The following is a 25,918-nucleotide window of genomic DNA, read 5'->3' as shown; positions in this document are numbered from 1 at the left end:
AAGTTAAAAATTTCGCGAAATGGTTCACAGCCTTAGTGCGAGCCTTCGCCGATTTCGATAACCTTGCGTGGATCTTACGACGAGATAGCGGTCAAAGTCGCTAAGAAAAGACTGTATATTGATGACTTCCAAAAAGTATTGACCGTTAAACAGGATCGATCTGGGAGCTAGAGTCTTGCTCTCAAGCCTCGATAGTTGCAATCCGAAATCATGACACACAGCTTTAGTCTTAACTTCGCATACTGTCCACCATTGAGGGTTAAAATATTTGCCATTTGGACATTTTCTAACAATATTTCTAGCTAAAGTTTTGCCGTACCTCGAAGCCAGCAAAACGCACATTTTTGTACCAAAAATCTTTGGGGAATCATCTCCTTAACCCCATACTTTTTGCAGCAAAGATAACAAGCTGAAACTTCCAGGAAAGTTTTGTTTTAGTTTAACTGAAAACCCGCAGACATGTGTCCGCCTTCCAGCGGCAAAGTTACTAGTTTGAGCTGACTGAAAATTAGCCAGATTTGTTATGTTTACACGGCTGTAATTTTGTTGTATGTAACATCTAAGCTTTCTGCAAAAACAGGTCGATTAGATTATTTCTCAATCTTTGTTTCTTTGGATTCAAGTTGATACCTCAAACCAGGGATGGTTCGATCAGTTTGACTCAATTTTGATTCATTTGACACTACCGTCTCAGCCGAGCAAAATTTGACAAAGTTATGTATGAGACATTTGTAGAACTCGTTATTATTTACAATTTTGCAGAATAAAGTGTTGCTATAATTTTTGTAGTTACGGCGCTACAATGCTTATACCTCTTTAGTAACTAAATGAACGTTTATTTAGTTACTAATGACATACTAGCATTGTAGCACCGTAACTACAAAAGATACTGCAACACTTTATTCAGCAAAATTGTAGATCTAGTTATTATCTACAAATGTCCCATACATCAATTTGTCAAATTTTGCTCGGTGAGGACGCTACTGTCAAATGAATGTAAATTGAGTCAAAGTGATCGAACCATCTCTGCCTAAAACATAACTGTCCCTAGACTCGATAGAAGAGGGCTTTTTCGAAACGCTGGTAAGAAATAGGTTAAGAAACATGAAGAAATCTAGCTTTAGTTTTCAGCAGCTCGCATAAGCCATGCTAAAGGGTTAAAAACTTAAGCCAGAAATCGCCCAAATAAGCTTGATATTCGAGTTTTGAGGGTCAGGGAAAAATATTTGAAGCATCAGGGAAAATCAGGGAAAGTCAGGGAATTTTATTTTTGGATTAGAGTCGACACCCTGAACCAGGAAAAAAATTTCAATAAAACTTTCGTTTTTACGTTTTTTACGTTTTTACCGAACACACCGAACAGCATGACCGATCGTTGCACTATTTATATCATTTACTAGCTGACCCGACAAACTTCGTATTGCCACAAATTAAACTGTGTTGTACATAAATCCTGAATCTCGGATGACCTTTATTACAATATCGAGTTTTGCAAGTTTCTGAGGAGTTCATGCCCAAGTACTGAAATTAGTCATATTTCAGTTACCACAACAACTTTGTAACAACCGTGCTAACAGGGTGGGTGTTTCAATAAACAAATTTCCCTCACAGTAAAATAGAAAACAACTCCCCCCATTGCTTGGGTCTCTAACCATCATAAGAACCTTCCCTGGCCCCAAAAACCCCTATATGCAAATTTTCACGCCGATCGGTTCAGTAGTTTTCGATTCTTTAAGGAATATACTGGCAGACAGACAGACAGACATACAGAAATCCATTTTTATAGGTAAAGATTAGTAGTAAAATTGTAAAATTTTCAGAACAGCAGAATTATACAGCAATACAGGGATACCTCAATAGAAGACAGCCTCTTTATAAAGCAACCTCGATATAAGACAATTCGATATAAGACAATTTTGTCTTATATCGAAACAAATTCTTTTGACATAGCTGGTAACGATGACAGAGCTGATTTTCCATTCTGAAATCGGTGCCATGAAGATGTTCATTATTTCAAAATAACCCCAAAAATAGTAAAAAACTAATACAGTGGACTCCCGCTCGTTTGAACGTTTCCTCAACCCGAACCCGAAATATGCTGAAACCTGTGTGAACTGGCCGCCCTGCTCTTTGTTATTGTTTTGGTGGTTTGTTTTAGTTGGCAGTTGCAAGTGCGAATATTGCATTTTCCGATCGGATTTCTATCTTAATCGTTAGGAAAACGAAATGTGAAACCGATTAAACACGCTAGGTCAGTACAAACAAATCGTGTTTACGTGCATTGTCGGCATAAACAAATGATGTCATGTTGAGAATGACATTTGAACCATTTTTAATTTGCACGTCGTGCAAACCAGCGGGGTTCAAATTAAAAAGTGTTCAGATTAAAAACGGTCAAACGAACGGGGGTCCACGGTAGCTCAAACAATAATAAATAGTTCAAAAACCGTAAACACATAACACAGAGCAAAACTGGCGACCGCTAATGCAATTTTTTTTTTGAAAAAACCATGTTTCGATGTAAGACAATTTCGATATAAGACAACTTTTAGAAATTATAAATTGTCTCATATCGAGGTATCCCTGTATAACGCAATTTACTACCGAATTGTGGTTAAAATGATCCATAAATCTGATTCTGACTAATACTGATTAGTATTCTCGTTGAAACGGGGCCACTACTGACACGAAGTCTTCAGATATTAAAGCTTTTGTGCTTGCTTGGTAGGAAATGGTTAAAAAATGAGAATTACATTTTCAATACCTCGAAACAGTGAGTTTGCGAAAAAGTTGTGTGAAGTTTTTGGAGCGTCTTAGTAGAATACGAAACCTGAAATTAAATAAAAAAGAAAACTTTCCAAAAACTTTCCAATTAAATTCTACTGCTTTCAAACTTTCTAAAACCGATACTGATAAAACCTGCAAGTCGTAGGCAAAATACGTATCTGTCGCGAATAAATATACATAGTAGAATTAAATTGGAAAGTTTTCTGTTTTCTTTAATTTCAGAAAAACTTGTTCTTTTAGCAAACCTCAACATCTTTATCATATGATATTACACTAAATTTGCTATAAAACAAATAACAAAAGATATGGTTCTGTCAAGGTGACACATAGAACTTTCAAATGAAATGATTTTTTTTTGCGATCAGCTTGTATTCGGATTCTAGATATCCCCTGCACAGGGCATTGTCTTTTGTTATTTGTTTCATAGCAAATTAAGGTATTATTTATCACTTGATAAAGTTGTTAACGTGTCTTTTTTAAAAACTGTCCGGCCTCTTGACGAACGAAGAATCTACTGTTTCGAACAGGCTTCATTCTCGGTTTTTTGCTCAGTAAATGCTCATTTGACTACAGCGCCTCAACTAAACAGAATTCGATAAAGTAGTGTAAAGGACAATGGTAGAGTTAATTATTACCTACATTATTATTGAAGAAAGTATAGTTCTATCTTTTGTATTTACGGCGCAATGGGGCTGCTACCCCGATGGTAACAAAAAGAGCGCTCATTTGGCTACCAACAGGGTAGCAATCGCCTAGCGCCGTAAATACAAAAGATAAAACTATACTTTCTTCAACAATAGATAATAATTAGCTCAACAATTGCCCTTTACACTACTTTTTCGAATTCTGTTTAGTTGAGGCGCTGTAGTCAAATGAGCATTTACTGAGCAAAGCACCGAGAATGAAGTCTGGTTTCGAAGTATTAAGAGTATAATTCCAAATTTTCAATTATTTTCAGACAATCAAATACAAACGTTTAAATATTTGAAGACCTCGTGTCAATAGTGGTCCCGTGAATTACTCACTAACTAAACAAATGTACCTAACAGATAAAATCTTCTAATATACAAAAACCAATGTATGTTTCTTCTGCGGAAAGTGAGGAAATGGAAAGTTTCGATATATAGGTCGTTCAATGGCAGATGGGGGCCGCACCTGCGCACTTTCGGTTGGTACACGAATGTTTTACTAACTAAACTACTGCCGCACATTTATATTAGGTGGTCCAATACCTAGTTTTGATTTTTTTCTCCCAATTCTATCGTTCCGCATACGTACAACACACTCGTCCTGGTGATGATAATTATTTTTGTAAGATTGCTCTTTGTTTCTGCCGCCGAGAAGATACCCGGTCAATGCGATAGAAACAAGTAGTCTATTGCCGGACGCGTCTGCGGCAAATTTGTGATTCTACTGTACTGTACTGTACGCGATGAAGACGTAAACTATCTTTTGAGAAGTAAGGAAGTGTCTGGTGGGAAGAACGATAAGTTGGATGAACTGGAAAATTTTGGAATTGACCAAAAATATATTGGGTTCTTCATGAATGGATCATAATGTATATTTGTAAATGCCGCACGTTCTTCATCAAGCTTGGTCCCCATGTTCCTTGACATAAAGGAATCAGATAGGGGGATTGACAAATGGGTAGGCAGTGCCTGACAATGGCGGATGCACAAATAAGGAAATAGGCTATTGTTTGTCTTGAATTATACGAATTTTCGAACCGATAACAGAACCACAAGTGAGACACAGAATTTAACCACTATATATTTTTCGACGCAAAAGTGTACCTACAAACGATAACAGAGCGCTGCAGCGTACCGACTTCCGATCTTTAAGAGATCCGGCGAGAAATCAGTCAGCCGAAGAATCACAGAACCATCGGATAAGACCGACTCTCGGCAGAAATCTACAAACATGGCGAAGAACCTAGCGGTTCAACGACACTACACTGGATATTTTCAAGGATTTGGGAGGAAGAAAAACTACGGATGGAAGGTGTGTTTTGTCCCATCTACAAAAACGGCGATCGACTCGATTGCAGTAATTATTGCGGCGTTACGCTGGTCAATACCGCCTCAAGGTGCGCTCTCAGATTTTGTTACATCGCCTATCTCCAATGCTCAATAGAATTCGTGTACGTGCGCATTTCGGGGACAATCTGGTCCTTCCAAATCGTACAGAGGGTTACGACAAGGGGATGGACTGTCCTGTATGGTATTCAGTATCGCTATTGAATGTGTGATCCGACGAACGGGCATCGAAACGAGAGGAACGAACTTCAGCGAGAGTAGTCAACTCCAAGACTAGGAGCAGACGATCTCGACATCATAACTAGAAACCTTGGAACAGCGGAGACAATATACGCCAGATTAAAACCGGAGGCCAGGAAGATAGGATTACAAAGCAACGTTCTCCTTCGGACAGTGACTATTGACGACGATGAGCTGGAAGTGGTTAATAAGTTCGTATATTGGGGATCTCTGGTCGCCGGCGACAGTAATACGAATAAGGAGATCCAACGACGCATTCATGCTGGGAATCGAGCCTACTTTTCCCTCCGCAAGACCGTTCGATAAAGGAGCATACGCCGTCGCACAAAGCTGATGACCTACAAAACCCTAATCAGACCGTTAGTCCTCTACGGACTTGAGACAGTAACTTTGCTTACGGAAAACATACGTGCACTTGCCGTATTTGAACGAAAGGTGTTGCGGACTATTTTTGGTGGAGTACAAACGAAAAGCGGAGAGTGGCGGAGGCGTATGAATCACGAGCTACAGGTACTGGTTGGACAGATTCCCATCGTACACCTGGCGAAAGTTGGGAGACTACGGTAGGTCAGCCACATCGCAAGGATGCCGAACGACTGTGCAGTGAAATCCGCTCTCTTCCAGGACCCCACCGGCACCAGGAATAGAAAGGCCCAACGTGCCCACGTTGAAGCAGACTTGCGTGTATGGGGACGCGCAACGAACTGGCGGCGAGTAGCCCCGGACCGAGTACAATGGAAAGGAATTCTTGATACAGCAAGAGTCACCCCGGCTCTCGCCTGAGAAGCTGTAGTTGTAAGCTACCTGACTTGTGACCGAAAAATAGAAAGAAAATTGTTTCAACCTCTGCTGTTAAGATCATTACTGGAACCCGAATCCGGAAAAAATAGTACACTTCGGTGGTCTCTGGGAGGCGATAGCAGCAAAGAAGCATCAGTAATGCCAGCTCGGACGATCCCTTGCATATTTTTAAGATCGTTGTCATTATCCAGCATGGAACCATTAGGTAGTTCATACTGTTACAAGCTGGCGTCTCCATTAAACTCGGTCTTAGGCCACTCGTCGCCAATTTTTCAGACGTCTCAGTTAAGCTCAAAACTATAACAAAATTGCTTCGACGAATGACAAATTACTACAGCAATTAAATGATTCCCGCATGGGCAATAACAAAACCAATAACAAAATATTAATATCCTATAATATACAGGGTTGGCAACGAAACAGACAAGACAATTGCGAGGATAGTGCAATGGTCCTACTGACTCTAGCCGAGATTTGAACATACGACGACTGGCTTGGTAGACCAGCATCTTACCTCGAACTGGGCGGTGAAATATGTAAAACCAGCAAATTTCAGCAAAGTTGTCAGTTGAAATTTTCCAACAAGACTTTTAGTCACATCTGAGCTAAAAGACACTAACAAGTTTATTAAAAATTCAAAACATTTCTGAGGACAAACAAAGTAAAATAACACAACATAACATATCTTCAAACACAACACACACTACCCGTTACCATAGATACCCCACCGTACACTGTCGCCAGGGCTCTCGCACCCTTTTCGCTCTACACAGGGTAACCGGCAGACAGATGTTATTTGTCCACCAGCATAGCGTGTCACGTTTCCTGTGAGTTCCGGTTTGAGTAAGCTCCAAACACTGACTAAATAGGTACCTTACCAACCACGCAGCTGCTGGGCGACAAGTTTTGCTTTGGGCTTTCTTAAATTGTACCCTATTTTGCCAAAAATTTAAAGGCACACGAAAAAGAATAATGGAAGTACAGAAACCTAACCTGTTCCGTTGCACCGCGCGCTGCACATCCGAGAGATGCATTTGCGTCCTTCGTGCTACTGGTAGCAGCAACCAGGCAATCGACCTCGCGCTGCACAGCTTCTTGGTTCAATTCGTCACGGAGAGCTAGGTTTTTGTCTTTTTTTTTTTGCTTCTTCGCTTTCCCTGTCACGCGGCTGGCTGCTCTGCTGGTTTTGTTGTTTTTATTTTTCGCCAGCCAAGCACCAGTAAGTAATTAACCAGTAGAAGCAGCAGCAGCAGCAATCATTGTACACAGAACGATGATCTTCGAGGAGGTCACCCAGATCCGGGCGCACTAAAAATAGCTGTCTCATCGCAGGCCAGTAGGCAGGCAGGCCCCGATAGGGGAACGCGAATGCACACGTACGACAGAACGAACGAACGAACATTCGCCCGTCGTCCATGTTGCGCGGGGATTTGGATCGTTGCCATCGCAGCTGGGAGCTCCGGTAACAACGACGACAATGACTGGCTCGGTCTCGGAGTGCCGTTCGATTGGTTGACCCAGTTTGGGTCGGTCGGTTCGGGCAGAGAGAGGGAACACAATCGAGCTGATTGTTCGGAGTGTCCATTCTCCAGATCGATGGGAAGGAGCAGGATGCTACGGGGACCGATAATGGGTTGTTGTTATTGAGTTGCACCGGAACCGGTAACCGGATTGTGAGGGAGCCGATCGGTTGCAATTATGCAAAAATAAATTTCATACGAAGGAGGTAATTATGGGTCGAAAGGATGGGGAACTACAGGAAATGCAGATCAATTTAGAGAGTTGATAATGAGGTAGTTCAATGTATTGCTGCATATTTTGTTGCGGTTGCTATATTTTTAGCTGAAACCCCTTCGGTTTGTCAGTATTCGGTTTCTGATGTACTAGGCAGCTATATTCAAGACGTACAAATGCGGGCGAAAGGGCAAGTGTAAGAAATAGAATTTAAAAGAAAAACAAAACCCGCAGACACGGTCTGATCCGCTCCAGTCCAGCTCAGACTAGTCAGTGTCATGACAGTGACACTAAACGACTAGCGGCGAAGCCGTAGTAGCGGAACGAGAACGAGCAAAATATTACCAGTAAAAAATAATCACAGCAGTTCTCAAAGCATCGCACCACAAAGTGGTGTTTAGTAGCGGAAATACCAATTTTCTATGACTTAGAAAAGAGAAGTTCAAAATGAAATCGAATGTGCAGCCAACTAGCAATTACAGTCGTGTTACGTTTAGTTTTATTGCTTTTTACATGAAAACCTAATAACTTTAATTGGTTGATAAATTAATAAACCTTTGTGCTATGCTATAAAACTTGACGAGGTTATATGACTTTCTGGTGAGATACTGGGAACCACAATTGATCAAAATATTTTATTTGAAACTAGACTTTGATTGAACCTAAAATTGGACTTGAAATTGTATTTGAAACTAGACTTAAATTGGACTTGGAATTGATTCTATTTTCACACAATTAATTAACTTATCGCAAAAATACCATGCGAATAAATTATATTCTCCATACCTCCGGATTAAAGAGCCCTAGCCCTTTCAAAGATAGATGCAATAGATTTAGACTTCTCCAAGGCATACGACAAGGTACCGCATTTATTAGCAATTGAGAAGTTGAAGCGCATTGGCTTCCCGGAATGGATAACCAACTGGCTATTATTTTATTTATTCGGTCGCACTGCTTTCGTGAACATGAACGGAACCAAATCGTACTGTTTCGATATACCTTCTAGAGTACCACAAGGCAGTATTCTGGGCCCACTGATTTTTGTACATTTCGTAAACGATATCTGTGATAACCTAGGGTCCGAAAAGTTGCTATATGCCGATGATCTCAAAATTTTCCGTGCTCATTAGTCGAACACATTAGCATAATAACGTCTAAAGCGTATGCTGTACTCGGCTTCATTCGACGGACCGCTTCGAATTTCAATGATATCTATGCTTTAAAAATGCTTTACAGTATCTTAGTTCGAAGTATTTTGGAATACTCAGCACCATTGTTGGCACCGTATCGCACAGAGAAAATTAATGAAACAAATTGAAAGAGTACCACGTTGTTTCATACGTTTTGCCATGCGTCGTTTGCCTTGCCAGGCCTTCCCAGCTTACGAAAATCGTTGTCGGTTGATAAAACTGGTACGCTTGCCTAAAGAAGACAGACGTCACAGAGATTGCATGTTTACGATCTGCTAATGGGAATTATCGATAATAATTATTTCTTAGAAGAAACAAACCTGCAGGTGTCTCGTCGAATTATTCGGAATCGAACGTTTCTCTGAACTCCACTTCATCGAACCCAATATGGTCAGAAAAATCGTTTACATTATTGCTGTAGTTTATTTAACGAGCAAAATCATATGTTCGGTTTTAATGTTTGCAAAACTAGATTTAAAACTTTAATGGAAAATGTAAATTAGTTTTAAGATACAATTAGTCTGTACTGCCTTGTACCGAAGACTGTAGAACAATAAACAAATAAATTTACACGATGTGTCCTCCAGGCAACGTACGATTCAGTCAAACGAAATGAGCTGTAATAGATTTTTTTTTGTATGCCAGATTTGTTGTTGGGTTAAAAGGCCACTGCGACAGTCTTAATGATCGTCTTTTGTGACAGGCCCCGATTGCTGTACACAGTTTACGAACCGCTCAAACCCATTGATGGAGTTGAGCGGGATAGTTGTAATCCTGTGCCCCAATTGGTACTACTACCCAATGGTACTACATGGTTTATAAAGCCAATGACCGTTTTGGGATTTAGGCTCCATACCTGATATGGAGTAAGAAGGAAACTTCCTAAGAAGTTGTGCCTTGATAATGCAAGAGCTCCGCAATAGCAGAGCAGATGCGCTGAACTTTCAGGTTCAGAGTTACAAAAGCGGCAGGTGTCGGATGATACCTTGCCGATATTCTTTAAATGATAAAGAGCGGGGCTGTGTCCTGTTAGGAGTCCCGTGATTTTGCGTAGTTCACTACGAGTTAAATGGTGTAGTTTTTAGCTACTGCAGGGTTTGGGTAGATAAACTGTTTGGCTTGTCTACAACCCTGTGTTTGATTCCAACGGGATGCTATTTCTAGCTTTTCCCATGTCATCAGTTCGCCTTTCACGGCGGATGTGGAGGTGCCCGGAAACGGTTCAGGACCAATAAATTGCTGAGCTGATTCTTGTCTTGCTAGGTTGTCAGCAAATTCATTGCCCTCGATTCCGCAGTGACCGGGCATCCAAAGTAATAAAATTTTATTTTGGCGGGAAAGCTCTCTCAATGCTGTGCTGCACTCCCAAACTAATTTGGACACGCATTTGACGGACTTGAGTGTTAGTAGTGCTGCTTGGCTGTCCGTGAAGATACCGATTTTCGCATGCCTGTACTTTCGTTTCAAGCATATTGTAGCACAGATGTGTATTGCATATACTTCTGCTTGAAAAACGGTGGGCCACTTTTATAATGAGATAGTTTCCCTGATGCCGGGACCATAGACTCAGGAGCCTGTGCAGGCCCCCATTTTTGAACCATCTGTAAAAAAGTAGATAGTTCCAGATGAAAGATCGGGCCCTCCATTATTCCACATTGAGCGATCTGTTTCAATCACTTCATATGGAACGTCCATATTGGGCCTGGCTTCCATGCAGTCAGAGACTGAAGTTACTAAGGGTATCAGATTGAACTCCCGAAGTATGCGAAGATGGCCGATTTGGTCACCTTCGAGTATAGTTTTACTCCTTTGCAACCGTAGTGCACCGAGCTCTGCTTCCTTCTTCACATGAAGATGCAAAGGCAGTAAGCATAGCATTGCCTCCATGGCTGCAGTAGGTGTTGTACGCATGGCACTGGTAACTGTAAGACAGGCTAGGCGCTGAACTTTGTTTAGTTTGGCTTCGGCTGTCACCTCATTCACCTTGGGCCACCATACGACTGCAGCATAGGTTATCCTAGGCCGTGCAATAGTAGTATATGACCAAAAGGCTAGTTGAGGTTTCAATCCCCAGGTTTTGCCAAACAGTGACCTGCATGCCCAGATAGCCGAAGTAACTTTCTCAACAGCATAATCTAGGTGGGTAGCCCAGTTCAGTTTTTTATCGAGAATTATTCCGTGGTGTTTGACTTCTTTACTGAAGCCCAGTCTGACACCATTCAGTATAGAGGGAGTTATGGAATGTTTCCTTCACCTAGTGAATGGTATAACGACTGTTTTGGTGGGGTTACCATTAAGTCCCTCTTGTGATCACCATAACATGGTGGTGTTTAGAGCTCCTTGCAAGCGACTAGACAATACTGCGTCAAACTTTCCTCTGACGATAAGTACAACATCGTCGGCGTAAGCAATGATCTCATAACCAAGCTGTGATAGCTTGTGACGGAGTGCGTCGGCCACCAGTGACCAGAGCAGGGGGGAGAGAACTCCTCCCTGTGGACATCCTTTGATCATCGAAATCGTGACCGACGTATCTGCCAATGATGCTGTAATTTCTCTGCTCGAGAGCATTGCTTGAATCCAGCTCATTGTAGTGTGGTTGATTCTCTTTTGACAGAGAGCCGTATTAATTGACGCGAAGGACGTGTTATCGAAAGCGCCTTCAATATCAAGAAAAGCACCAAGTGCCGTCTCTTGATATTTGAGCGATTTCTCAATTAACGTCACTAAGCAGTGCAGTGCGGTTTCCGTAGATTTACTGTGTTGGTATCCATGTTGATTTACATGTAATGGAGAGTTTTTTAAAAACTAGCTGTAATAGATAATCCTAGAACATCGTTTTCCGACGAAAATAATTACGCTGATTCGTGTGACGCTGCATGGGTTAAAAACATGCGTCAGAGTAGCGGGTGAGACCTCAGCCACTTTCGTGACGTTGGATAGACTGAAACAAGGGGACGCACTCTTTAACCTGCTATTCAACATTGCCTTGGAAGACAATGCAATACGAAAGGCGAACGTGGAAAGGAATAGGACCATTATCATGAAATCTCATATGTCTATACGTCTATACCATTCGGATCAACCGTAGAACAGTGGAAAAGGCCTTTAGGCCTTTTAAACTAGGCGCAGCGAGATAAGAACTTCCTATTAACGCCGCCAAAATGTAGCACATGATTACAGGCAGGGAACGTGGGACTCCAAATGCGGTTGGTGCAATGGTAGAGTTAGATGGGGAACGATATGAGGTATCACGGGTACAAATTTAATCTCCATAATGCGAATAATGACTCATGATTTCGAGAATTTAGTGTATTTTCATGTTATGAATATACACCATGAATAATGTTCATGATTTCATACCTTTCTTTATCGTAACGCAGCCTAAGCGTTACTATTTTGTAGGCGAAATACTGAAACCATGAATCTTTCAACTTAGAACCATGAATTAGATTCCTGATTTTTCGACTAAAATCATGAAATCATGATCTGTAAACCATTATATGGGAGCTCCTTACCTCACTCTTTTGACAGCAATTGGTAGTTTGTTTACATGGTGTTAGATTTTGAATTGAAATTTCTCCCGACAGATAAAGATCAAATTGTTTGTTTTAATTGAGGGAAAAGTGATTTACGTACATTTAAAAGTAATTGATACAGTCATCTTCCACGAAAATTTATAACGAAACCGCGAGATTTGACAAACTGTTGGTGGTGCGAGTTGCAGTAGCAGCAGTGGAACTCCAGTGGTAACAACATCACCACTAGCAGGAGCAGCAATAGCATGACCGGGGGTGCTTGGTACGCGCGGAGTAGGATTAGGTGACGCTGGCAGTAGAAATGCTCACAGTTCCGGGCGAGAAAATGCTACAGAAGCTAGCTAAACTTTTTACTTAGGTAAGTAAGTTATATTTGCTACCAGTTCCAATACATCACTGCAAATTCCACTTTTCAGATGCTGATTGTAGGCAATTTGTCCCATCCAAGTGCATCAGCACGTGACCAATGTTATCCAGTGTTCAGGAGGGTTGGTAGTAATGTAAAACATTTTGATAGTTAATGTAAGATTTAATAACTGCTATTATTTCTCTTTTAGAAAATCAAACTAAGGTATACCGATGGACACCATCAATATACGTGGAAGGTGGAGACGAACAAATGTTCAATATCTACTATTCAGTAAACGAAGGCATGTCCGAGTGTGTAGGTGGAATTTATCCCTCTTTGAACGAGTCACTGGAGACATTCAACTCTTGGGATGGTTCTGTGGTTGCCGCCGATGATTTACGAAAAACCATTTACAACTTTAAACGGGGTGAATGCAACGACAAAATTAATCACGCGTTGAACGGCTGCGTCGACATTCCGGTGGTCCTGCAGATAATACATATCCGGATAATTATACAATATACAAAAAACTGGCCATTTTATCTTTTATTACTTTGAAAACACGAAATTGCTACGAAACATAGCTGTCAATATCAGGGATGGGAAATAAGCGATTTTGATCAAAGCTGTGAGTTATCGCTACACGCACAGATCACGATCCGTATAGTACAGGATAAACAGCAAATCTTTAGCATTGATCATAAAATTTTGTTCTCTAAACAAACTCATCTTACCTAGCTGCGGGAAAAAAGGTTACTCAAGTTGTTTTTATTGCGAATCATACGCTGCACAAAGTTGGCCTCGAGGTATTATGCTGGCCTAATAAGCCAGTCGTCGTAGGTTCGAATCTCGGCTGTGGGAGGCTGTTGGAATGAATAGGATCGTAGCAACTGGCCCTGCAATTGTCCTGTGGCTGCGAAGTCTGTCGTATAAAACAGAAAGTCAAGTTTCGATAACGAAATGTAGCACCAGGCTTTGCTTTGCTTTTACGCTGCACACAACCAATCATCGGTATCTGTTATAGGTATTTCGCAACGCAATCATGCAATGAGCATAAATTAACATGAGGTTTATCAATAGTCAGTACAGATCGCGACAAAGTTTTTGTCGTTTACAAGTAGTGATGTCAATGAATTTGAATCTGATCGGTAGAAGCGATTTTTTTCCATCCCTGGTCAAGAATTGCATGACCCAGCCCAGCTCAAATATCGTCAATCGCAGCTCTGTGATTTTAGCTCAACAGCAACGGAAACAATGAGTCCAACAGCTTCAGCAATTGCATACCCAGGTAATTTAATAAAATGTCAGCTGAAGTTTATTATTTTAGTTTTTTCAATTAATAAAACTAGTAGTACTGTCAAGAAAATAATTCAACCATTTCGTTAAATTATAGCTAGTATGGTATTGTAATGATTGGACGTTACGAATAAAATTAAAATAATGGAACCTAACATAGTTATAATGGCATGATAATATTCAAACAGTATGCGGATCAACCATCGCTATTATATTGAACATATCCTACGCTTCAAAAATATGTATGGAAAATCACTTGTTTTTGCATGGTGAACGTTTTTAACGACTCATTGATTTTATCATTGCTTGACGAAAAATCATGACTGATATAGTTGATATTATTGGCCCTATTTTGTAAGTCCCGCCGGGCAGCTCGACTCGACTGTAGAGTGTCGAGCGTGGCAAGAACGGCCGGCATAGCAGTTGAATGCACCGCCAAAATAAAACAAACTCTGTCGTCATTTGCTCACGGTCACTAACTTTTTAGCGGTCGACTCAGTCGAGTTTCGCGACAAAATCGTGTCGCATGTTACTTAGAGGGAAGTCCTGTATGACCGGACAGCCTCTATGCCCGAACACTAGCCATTTCTCAAGAACAAAGAGTAGTAAAAATATTTGGTGCTTTAATGGTACTATTGTTCTAATCTTTCCAAATAATTTTATCATTCTTTGTTTCGCTAATGTCCGTGTATGAAGGCTGTACGGCCATACAGGACTTCTCCCTCCTAATACCATAAGTAGACCAGTCGAGCAAAGTGACACTCGATGTGACTTATAAAATAGGGCCCTATACCAGGAAATAGTTTGGATACGGTGGTTCTAGATAAGAGGACAGGTGATAATATTTACAGTTAGAGTATGGTTCAAAATAATGCGGAATGTTACCAGAGTTGCCTGGATCGATCGACGGATGGATTGGCAATTACTTGAAAGGTGCTCGGAGTCGGATCAATCCTCGTAGGCTCGGTAGGAGTCGGAATACTATCTACTGCACAGATGTGGTCATTTCGCCATAAGCTATTGCTACGCCAATGAAGGCGTATCGGTTTCTGCCTTCTCGGCTGCGTCGGTGATGTATGACGCAGGTTCTTCTTTCGGCACAATACTTGTTGGGTCGAGTAAAACGGCCATCATTGTTGCCTCAACGGAACTGCCGTCATTAAAACGGATCGATGGTTTGATTTCCATATCCAGAATATAGGATATCATAACTTTTCGACTTTTATCGTCTTCCCCCACTTTCACGGTAGCGGATTTTTCTATTTCGCTATTTTTCATTATAATAACACTTTTAACACACAACTCACGTCAACGAAACTGAAAATTACTAATCTATCTACTTTTTTGCTTATCAGCGACGGAAACCATCACAAAAACTGTACTTCTTCATTTAATAGAATCATCACATGCTACTAAATCACTAACATTGGTTGCTGTGATTTCAAAGACGCGATTTGACAGTTCGTGTAACGCTTGAAGTAATTATGAAGAATATTCACAAAAATGCTTGTTATAGTTCATGATATTGGTCGGTACAATCATGAAATCATGGGTCATGGTAATGATTTCATGGAATTTCAAGCTTTTTTTATTCATGGAAACAGAAACAGATTTCTTTCCGTGTAGTTGAGGAATTCATATACTTTGGTACGCTCGTGATATGTGACGATGTAAGTGTAAGCGATATGTAACTATGTAAGCCACGAAGTAAAACGACGAATTGGGCTTTTTACGGATTACGTAACCAGCTCGTAGTATCCCGTAGTTCGCAAATTCGCACTAAACTGGCGCTCTACCGATCTACAATCCTTCCGCTGACCCTGTACGGATATGAATCATGGATCGTAACGGAAACTGACTGACGAGCGCTTATAGTTTTTGAGCGTAAAATTCTGCGATCAATACTTAGTAGCAATACTTAGCGGTGTTTTCAAATTACTTACTATATTGTGAGTTTTATTGAAAGTTATCCACCACGTAACTCAAAAATGAAATGCTCTTTCATGGTTGCCCAGTCGATTTTGATATTATTGGAAAAAAATACAAAGAAATCATAAAGTGTTACTTTTGGCGACACAGTTATGTGAACAACATGTTTGTTTACAACATTCTGGCAATGGTGTTTCGTTTAGACCGCGTTTAACTTTGGACGAAACTCCCAATAACTTTAATGTTATTTTTCAACAATAATGAAAACTAAAATTGATATCAATCCAATATCGTAGCGAATTATTTCTGCTTTGTCGTTATTACACTGTAAGATTTCAATCACTTGACTAGAGTTAACTGATTTTTGAACTCCGCAATTTTTGAACTTATGATTTTGGTTAAACCAGATAAGAGTTATGCTTATCATAAGATATGGGAACTTTTTACCATGTTAGTAGCAAACGTTTCCCAGATGATTCAGGGCGAACCGGCCCGCAGAAATCACATCTGTTTAGGTCTATTCGTTTTCCTACTGACCACTAGTTAGTTTTCCCTAATCCTCGCATCGATTTAACCTTTGCAAAATATAAAGCGGCGAAGCTGCTTTTTGCGACTTTTAAACTGAATAAGCGGCGGTCTTTTGTTTCAGTATTTATAGGTTAGGTTAGAGCGGGGCTAGTTTTCAAATAAAGTTTACATAACAATTAATAACAGCAGTTAAATTACTATTGTTGTGTGTCTTATTCTTGAGTATTCTTGGGATTCAATAATACCGAAAGCAATGTTGGGAATCGAACGAGAAGTCAACGATGCCTACTCACACGCGAGAGAATATGAGAAGCATAGTATTCAACGGTTACATCACTCACGCAGTCGTAAAAGAAACAGCCGCCTTTGCTGTGTGCAGACATTCTGTTACCCACACACTTGCTCACGCACACCCTCACATTATCTTCCTGCGTAGCTTATTCGCGAGTCAAAAAAACTCATGAGCAAACAGCTGCCCGTGAAGCTAATGGAGGAATGTGATACAACTCTTGCATTACTTTTCCTTTTCTTCGTCATCTTCGCCTTCGTTTTTTTATTAATGGGCGGGAGTACGAACCCTCGTGAGTAATTGGTATCAGCAGCTCAGGCTTCAACGACGACCGTAGCTGTTAGCTAAACACACACTCGCAAAAACTCGTTGCAGTTCATGAATAAATAAGAGCGAGGGTCCGAAAGTATGAGTATGCGTCTGTGAGGAAATTAGACCACACGAGTGTGGATTTCGCAACACCGATTCGAAAGCAAAACCTGGGTGCTACACTCCGATTCAAAACTTAACCTTCTTTTTATATAACAGACTTTACAGCCAGCCGATTCTGCAACCTTGCAACGGTTACGGAGCTCCTAATGTTACATTCGGGCTAGTGTTACATTCTGGCTTGTATTATTCGGACTAGTTGCTTTCGGGCTAGTGGTTTTTGGGCTAGTAGTATTCGGGATAATGTTATAGAATCCAAAAACCATCAAAATTATCAAAAAAGTGATAAATTAAGAAAATCTTAGGTAGAATTCTAATATGTAATATTGAAATAACTGAATTAAAAGAAGTTAAGGGGGCATAGTACTTTTTACATCATATTTTTGGCCTTATTTCAACTATTTTTTTCTCAATAACGCGAAAGGCGAATCGATTCGGTTTTTTTTTGCATTGTAAACATTATATTTTATACTAATATTTACAATTTTGTTTATGAGAACCTCTTCCCCCCTCCCCAACGGCTCCTTGAACATGATCATTCGAAAAAAAACATCAATTGCGGCACCATGGATTGGCGCTCGGGGGCTTATCCGAAATGAAACATTCCAAAACGACATGAAAGTACATTTAATTATCTTGTCTTTGACCCACCCTTTTTTTTAATTCGAACCCATAACAAAATGGCGGGCATTTAAACATAAAAGTCAGTTTTTAGCCGAAAAATTGACTTTAAACTTCTCCAAAAAAATACATAAATTGCAATATCGAAAAAAGGATAAGTGAAAGACAAGAAAATTTTAAAAGCTTTGAAACAAAAAAAGAAGCAAGAGACTCGCTTGAGCCGGTCTTGAGATATTTATGGTACCGACTTTGACTAGTTCCGAGAAAACCGGCATTGAAGTTTTTATGCGCTGTGCAATCGTTCCAGACATGCGCGGTACAAATAACTGTTAGTTTGTCATTTTTTGGAATTCATCGAAACGGCTTCAAACACATATGCTAAAAATGTTAATCTTTTGATATAAAGAATAAAAAATTGGATTTTTTAGAACTGAAAAAGTACTATGCCCCCTTAAATCAATTTAAACTCTGCAAAGGTTACTCACACAGACAAAAATAAATTCAATATTCATTTTAGATTGAAACAAAATGAACAAAAATAGATTGAAAAGCAAAAAAAAAAATGAGCATCCCTGTGGATTAGAAAATGGAATCGTAAAACAGTTGAACAGGTGCATTAAAATTAAATCCAAATTAAGGCTACATTCAATCAATACAACTAGCACAACGGATGTACTGCGTGTTGCGAAAGTTTGATGCCCCTCCTTCCTATCGGGGGTTGGACACGCCAGTGCGTGTAAAGCCACAATCTTACTGAAATCCAACTGGAAAATACGCTACCTTTTATTTTTTTTTAGAATATACATCCATGCAAACCCCCTTGGTTATAGTTATAGAGGCAAAGCTATTGGTCCTAAAGCAGACAGTGCGGCGGCACTGTTTTATTATCAAATCAGTGCGCTAAAAGCCATTATATATGAAAAGTTTCGGAAATTCATTAGCAACTAGGGCATATTTGACGACCATGAAGCAAGTTGTCGTAAAAAACATCAAACTTCTCTGTGCAATTTCGTCTAAATTCCTCTGCATAAGGTTCGTTTTTGACATTAGCCAAAACACATTATCTATGTGATGCACAAGAAAACTTTCCTATTCCCATTCGACGCCGTCTTCAGTCCGAAAATAATTTTCCGACACTGCAGCAGCTCACAGCTCACATCACAAAACTTCAATCCAAAGGCCTTAAATTTTACTGCTCTGGGAAACTCCCATGCATTTCGGGCAACCTAATTCCCATCGCAGCGGCGCAGTGTCTGTCGTCTGTTGCAACGCAACGGGAAGCGGGAATAATCGATTTCGCAGGTCAGCTAGCTAGCTAGCTGGATAGTCAGTTAACAGTAACAGTCTCCCCGAAAAAACTGGCCCAAAACGCGGTCAACTGCACAGACTCAAATTCGCTTTCGCTTTAAGATACGAGGAGGAGGGTCACGACCAGTTAGTTGGTCAACGTCTGCCCATGCGGCGGCTGATGCCGCCGACTGGAATCTGGAACTGGGCGCGTGGGAGTCTCTAACGATGACGAAGGGAGGACTCATCCACCGATTCACCGAAACCCCCTCCATAACCGGTAGACAAGCGATGACCATAAAACGGAGGCTATAAAATTTGTTTGTGCTACCACCGCGCACCGCACCGGTGCGATGTCCGGGTGTCTGAATGTTTGCAAAGCAGACAGTTGTCTCGAAGATGGTAAGCAAACAGTGTTGGGAAATTTCAATTTGAGCCGAGAATATTTTAATATTTTTAGCACATCAATGTGACATTGATGTGCCAAAAATGCTGGACAAAAAGACAGTTTAATTGATATTGGTTGCAGGAGCCAAGCTTGGACTGAACAAGGTTGACGGTGTAGATGCACATCATATCAATCACATTCGATCCAATCCAATTTTGACATAAAGAGTGGCTTACGATGGACACGCGCCGGTATTTCTATCGCGTGCAACATCAGCATAGAAAAACAATTACCCTCATTCCACGGTGTGCAGCATCGCACCACACGCTGAATGATTTTTAGTGTCACATCGTAAAACTACCCACCAGCTTAAGCTCATTTTTCATTTAAAGCGTCTGAAAGTATAAGTTTTATCAGCGTTCCCTTTCCCTTTGAAAACTTCCGAAAACACTTTGAGAAATGAATCCCACGGAGCAGAAAAGAGGGAAAAAACCAAACACCGTCTGTCCGTCGTTCGACATTGAGCGCGGAGGCGTCTGCCGTTTTTTTTTTCTATGTTTCGAGAGCAAAAAACGGTCTAACGTCGCTTTTTTCTCCTATTTACGGTTGAAACGTCATACTCTGTTGGTGCTGGGTTGTATCATCTCGAAAGCCATGATGCACAGGACGATACTCAAGCACAGATAACGATGTTTGCTAAAACTGCGGAAACGATTGCTAGAAAGCCTTCACATCATAGGCAATAGAATGACTTGGGATGACTTCTGTGGTATAGGAAGAAAAATTTTTTTCGATACTTTTCTAAAATATTTATAATTTTTGAGATGAAATGAAATTTAAATTCGACAAAACACGACACTTTGCAAATGCTTGTCATGCAAAGTTTTAACACAGGTTTTAATTTACTGTATTGTAATAAATGCTCTGAAACATTCCTATAAATTTGATACAAGAAGACAAGTTGAAATTTTGTATATCAGTTTTCTCCGTTTCTTAGAGTTTGTAGGTCCACTACGAGTTTCATTAGGCCACAATCACACTTCTTCCGGTGATTGGCGACGACATAGCATTTTAAAAATTGTTGTGTGACTTATAGCTAACTGGCTTGAAACGAATGTTAACCGGTTTAAGGATCTTACTCAAAATAAAAATTTGTCTTGGGATGCACAACTCACGATAAAATAAATAAATAAATAATCTTAGTTATCATTTACCACTGGCTCACATTCGTTAATTTTCTTGCAAATAGTTGATACATAGCACCATTTATTGTGACAGGTTGATTTGAAATGTAATTGCCTTTCAATTAACATACACAAGTATGAACAAGTAGTTAAAATTATAACAGTTAAAATATCATCAATTAGCTAATGTCCTCCGCGCATTGATAGTTCTTTTTGACACTTTGGTTATTAGTTATTTCCCACTTGACGGCATTACAATCAAAAGTATGTAAACAATTGCATGCAACTAATTGTAAAACCATCAAATTAAACGCCTAAAATCTATTTTCGGACCAGAAAGTCACTAATTTTTTCTCACTTTGAAAATTGCTGCATCACGTCACATGCATGAATACTCGGTCAATCCCTTTTTCATATAAGACAACAGTTTTGAATTAATTCTTGCAGTATGTGGACATAATCGGACGCAAAATAGTGTCAGGCGCTCACTTTTTTAGAACTGTTCTCTTTCAGTACATCAAATTGGACTAGGTTCATCGCGGTCTTAAGAAATCTTGTTGGGATGAGGAGAGAGGAGACTTATCATTTTTCCTGGCGTACTACCCTAACACAGACATCAAATTGGTCTAGGTTTTTAGCGGACCCAAGAAGTTTTGTTAGGATGAAAGGGCTATATCACTTTTTCTGATGTGCTTTCCAAGCACAGATATAAAATTAGTATAAATCTAAAGGTCGTGGAGAACTTTCGACCTCTGACGACAAGGGAGCTATATCACTTTTTTATTCTAAAAATATGGTAAATGAAATCACAGTCAACAGGTGGTGTATTTATCTGTCGTCCATGCCTCTGAGGCAAGGCGATCACGATGCAAATGCATGGGGTTTTTGGATCTTGAAAGCACAGACAAACAGATAAAACAAACAAACAACAGAACACAGACAAATACTGAAAAATCAACAATAATTATCGTACCACACATTTTGCCTGAACACTAGCGCCATCTATGATCGACATTCCCAAATATAAATAGCAACAGGAGTATCCCTCGTACTAGCAAGTATTTTTTATGGGGCATTCCCTTTCTTTCGTTTAAAAGCACCACTTTGATCAAAACGGAGACATTCCCAACTAAAGCCCAAATTTGAAATGTCGGTTTATTCGGTGCGAAGAATGGAAAACGAGTGTTATGTCTGTTTGTCTGTGTTGAAAGTTTTCATTAATTTTCTTTCATACTTACTTTGCCTGCCGTGGCTCTTGCCGTATCAAGAATTCCTCTCCACTGTACTCGGACCTAGGCTACTCGTCGCCAATTCGTTGCGCATCTCGACACAGCCAAAACGGTTTTAACATGGTCGAGCTATATGTCACGTTATGCCGCACTATTCCTAGTGCCGATGGGGTTCTTGTAGAGAACGGATTTCACTGCAGAGTCGTCCGGCATTCTTGCGACGTGCCCGGCCCACCGTAGACTCCCAACTTTCGCCAAGTGTACGATGGGAATCTCTCCAAGAAGTGCCTGCAATTCGTGGTTCATACGCCTACGCCACTCTCCGCTATCCGTTTGTACTCCGCCAAAAATAGTCCATAACACTTTTCGTTCAAATACGGCAAGTGCACGTATGTCTTCCGTAAGCAGAATTACTGTCTCAAGTCCGTAGAAAACTGCCGGTCTGATTAGGGTTTTGTACATTGTCAACTTGGTGCGGCGGCGAATGCTCTTTGATCGTAGCGTCTTGCAGAGAGAAAAGTAGGCTCGATTTCCAGCTGGAATACGTTGTTTTCTCTGGAGCCTCTTCCTGTTATATATTTGATTTTTGACGCATTGATTTGTAACCCAATCCTTAGTCTCCATTTTTAGTCTAGCGTAGATTGCCTCCGCCGTCCCAAGGTATCTAGTAATGATGTCGAGGTCGTTTGCAAAGGCTAGGAGTTGGCTACTCTTGCTGAAGATCGTACCTCTCGTTTCGATGCCCGCTCGACGGATCACAACTTCAATAGCGATAAGACAGTCCATCCCCTTGCCGCAATCCTCTGTACGCTTCGAAGGGACTCGAGAGTGCCCCCGAAACATGCACGTAACACTTCACTTGCTCCAAAGTAGCTTTGATCAGCCGCGTCAGTCTGTCAGGAAAACCTCACTTATGCATTAGGGGAACTGTGGGTAAGATGAACAGGGTGGGTAAGACGGACAGGTGGTTGATTCTACCAGTTAAGCATTAAAATTTGTAAATGTGTTGATGGGCATCCCACCATCCTGCTCTCTCATGATGTCTGAACGTTTGCATCATCCTTTAGAACTTCCCAATTTTGATAAAGTACAGAAAAAATAAAAATTGGAAATGATTCTGCGTCTGGATGTAACTTTTTTCCATCGAAATTAAGCTTTTTGAGTGGTTTAATTCCAAAATGTTGCCCATAGCATGAAGTATTTCGATTTAATACCTTTTCAAGTAACTTCTGGATTAAAATAACACGTAATTTCATTTGCGTATGAAAAATTGTGAACGCTTTAAAAAAATGTATAATGGTGGGGTGAAATGGACAACTGCTAATGTGGGTAAGATGGTCAGTGAACATATCATAATAAAATGGTTGATTTTGTTTCTTAGTGATATCTCAAGCATATAAATGAAAATTTAACCGGCAAACGTGAACTTCAAACAAATTGGCAGCGGCCAGGCATGAAACAGTTTATGGAATGCTTGTTCATATTGCCGCTGCCAAACAATTTTCTATTGGCTGCTTCTAGTGGGAGGGGGTAGACTACCCCCTTCATTTTTTGCACGCTACACCACCATATTTTACGTATTTAATTTGTTAGGAGTCAAAAATAATAATATGCTCGCAGTTGGGGGGATTTACAATACCTGTCCATCTTACCCCCACACATTGTCCGTTTCACCCGCAGCACTAAAAAAGTTCACTTTTTCGGACCATTTTTAATACCCAAAATACACATTGAAAAACATTTTTTGCTAAATATTTCACTAGCTGCTTTTGAAAACAATATATTGAACTGAAGTAAACTGTATTTAGGTTTTATAAATCAAAAGTATTAGCTGTTCTTCTTAACCTGTTCATCTTACCCGCAGTTCCCCTTTATGGCATAGCTGTTCGCGCTCGATTGTATCATACGCTGCCCTGAAATCCACGAAAATATGATTTCTGGGCATGTTGTACTCCCGACATTTCTGGCGGATTTGTCGGAGAGTAAAAATTTGATCCGTACTAGCACCCACTCCCATAAAGGCTGCCTGATACCGCCCTACGAATTTCTCTTGCTATTGGGGATAGGCGACGGAACAAAATCTGGGAGAGCGACTTGAAGGCGGCGTTGACCAGCGTAATGGCACGATAAATACAGCAATCTAGCCGAGCGCTCCTGTTGTACATAGGACAAACCACACTTTCCATCAACTCCGCCGGTAGTTTCTCCTCCTAAATCCTTGAAATATTCCAGTGAAGTGCTGTTGCTAGCGGTTCTTGATCAGTTTTGTAGAGTTCTGTCGGAACTCGGTCGTTTCCGGCAATTTTATTATTCTTCAGCTAATCGATTTCTCGCCGGTTCGAGTCCTGATTGGCGTGCGGGAGGAAAACAAAAACTTTCGTTTCCATTTTTTCGTTTCCATTTTTTCGTTTCCACTTTTTGACAGTGTTTTCTGTAGTGCGAAAGAACTTCGAAATTCAGACAAATAAGAGAGTGCTTTATAACCAAGTAACTGGAATGCTCCTTGTCCTATTTGCATCAATTAGTTTTCCACTTTTTACACGATAATTTAAGCCTTCGTAAACACAATGAAATGCTGATGAAAACATTACTAAAATGCAAAGAATAGACTACGAAGAGATGGAGAAAAAATGACGAAAATGCAATGGAAATTACGAAGTACAGCAATGTTCCGATTTTGTCAGCTCCCTATCTTGTCTACCCCCGATTTTATCAACCTTTTATCCCGATTTTGTCAGCCTATAAATTTTGTTTAACTTTTGTGCTTTGAAACATGATTTATAAAACTTTTCAGCCTGCTTGAAACTATTCTGATTCTCTGGGGAGAGTTTTTTGAATAAAATGATGCCTTCTTGCGAGTAATTCCGGGTTAAAAATAGGATATTTTTATAGTAAAAGTTCTATAGTTCCTAAACAAGCTAAGATAGAGATATACTATATTCAGCAATGTTGTGTATTTTTTCTATTTGTACAACTTTGTTTAACAAAAAAAGTCATACAACAACTACAAAAACAGCAAGAATTGAAAAACTGGTTTTAACGATTTTTGATTTATGAGAAATAGGATTTTTCTATCTTTGCTGAAGAGATAGAAGAAGGTTACTGTCTTCAGCAAAATTTCTCGTAATAATATGCTGTAAAACTTTGCAGAACACATCAATGTGTTATATTGAAACTGCAGAAAAATAAATTTTTTATTGTACTTTTAGGGGGATTAATCAAAGTTTGAATTCCGCTAGACGATAGAACTTTTAATTTAAAGAAACTCTTTCAAAGGTTCCAGAAACTTAAAACCTAGTTTTCCCGCTCAAAGCTAATGCGCACCAAAAAAGGTTCTGGACCAGTGTGCTGTACCCGGTTCATTGAGCTTTCGGTTGACCAATTGAGGGTTAAAATTTAATTTTTAGTAAAAGTCTTCGATATTGCAAGGTCTTAGTCTTGAATTTTGAAAAAAAAATTCGAAATTTTTTTTCCCGGTTTTGTCAGTTTCCCCATTTTGTCAGCCCAAAATTCAACATGGGGCTGACAAAATCGGCACCTTACAGTAGTGATAAAAAGATAACAAAATAACAAAAAAAGACGACTTAAGATGACAAAAATACAATGAAAACAGTAGGAAAAGATACCAAAACAGTGATCAAAAAACAATAAACGGCAAAAGATGTTTTAAATCCGTCACGACAGCGACGGAACATCTTTTTGATGACGAAAATGTAATGACAAAAGTACGACGAAAATAAAAAAAGCAGTTTTATTATCTTAAGAATAAATAGAACCATGAAACACGATGAAAAGATTACAAAATAACGAAGAAAATATGACAAATTGACATTGAAAAAATGTCAAAAATAGCGAAAAGCCTCCAAATATAAAATGCCATAAGCAGGTGTCAATATCGATTAGCAGACTACGAAACGTCGATGAAAAGATATCAAAAAAGCGACAAAAAATAGACGATCAAAAAACGATGAATACGAAGAAAAGAATAAGGACGACGAAAGAAGGACGAAAAGATAGCAAATAATCGACAAAAAGACGATGCAGAGACGGCGAAATAACAGT

Source organism: Sabethes cyaneus, chromosome 2 (assembly GCF_943734655.1).
Source record: "Sabethes cyaneus chromosome 2, idSabCyanKW18_F2, whole genome shotgun sequence".
Lineage (NCBI taxonomy): Eukaryota > Metazoa > Arthropoda > Insecta > Diptera > Culicidae > Sabethes > Sabethes cyaneus.
This window is presented reverse-complemented; position numbering follows the sequence as displayed.